Below are 981 nucleotides of genomic sequence, written 5' to 3' on the forward strand. Positions count from 1 at the left end.
TTTTTTTAAATTTTATTATTTTTTTGTGTGTACCATCAAATCAGATCTGACTGGTACAGGAGGAGATTGTTCCTCCTTCTCCAGCAGAGGATCTGGTGGATTCGAACTGTACACCTCTTGGATTGCAGTACAGCTTCTTGCCACTAGGCCACCAGAGCTCGCCAGAAACTCAAAACTTTCTAAGAGGCTGAGCGAGCATCAGTTTAAAGGGGCTCTGCAGGAATGGTTTCCTCTGCAACGCCAGAGTTTCTCCTTGTTCTGACCTGGGATTGGTGGCATTTCTGGGTTCTTAGCGCTGTTCATCTGGGGACATCTTATTTATTTATTCATTCATTCATTCATTCATTTATTTTTGTCTGTCATTTATCCAGGGCCTTTGAGTTCTTCAAACCTGGAAATGTGAGCTAACGCTTACTTACTCACTCACTGCCTTTAAGTCAGAGTTGACTCAGCTGACCCTCCAGCATGTTTTCAGAGGCATCACACAGGAGATTGTCCATCTCCCTCAGAGCAGCTGGGGGATTCGAATCATCTGCCTTTGGGCCAGCAGTGCAACTCTTTACCTGCTAAGCCACAAGGTGGCCTCCAGGTAGAGCTAGAGGTCTCGTGTGTTGTTTGCACTAGTGACTACAATTCCATCTCTTCTACAACAGGACAAAGGACATAGTGTCACTGAAGGACAGCAGACTCTGGAGCTGCTTTGTTCCATTTGCAGCAGGGATGGAATTCTGGCACCTGAACTTGGTACAAGGTGGTGGGTTTTCTTTGGATAAGGTGGTGGGTTTTCTTTCTTTCTGTTTTTCGAGCAGACACCAGGAACTGAAAGGGAATTCGCTCAGGGTAAGTGAAACTTTCGGGAAAATTAAAAACAGGGTCATGAGAGAATCTTCACTCCTTGGAAGTTAAGGATAGAATTAGAAAAAAATTTCATGAGGATTCTCTCACCCCTTAAAGGGCAAATTTAAGGGAAGAAAAATATTT

The sequence above is a fragment of the Elephantulus edwardii genome, unplaced genomic scaffold (assembly GCF_000299155.1).
Source record: "Elephantulus edwardii isolate Elephantulus edwardi_28Jun2011 unplaced genomic scaffold, EleEdw1.0 scaffold00045, whole genome shotgun sequence".
Taxonomy (NCBI): Eukaryota; Metazoa; Chordata; class Mammalia; order Macroscelidea; family Macroscelididae; genus Elephantulus; species Elephantulus edwardii.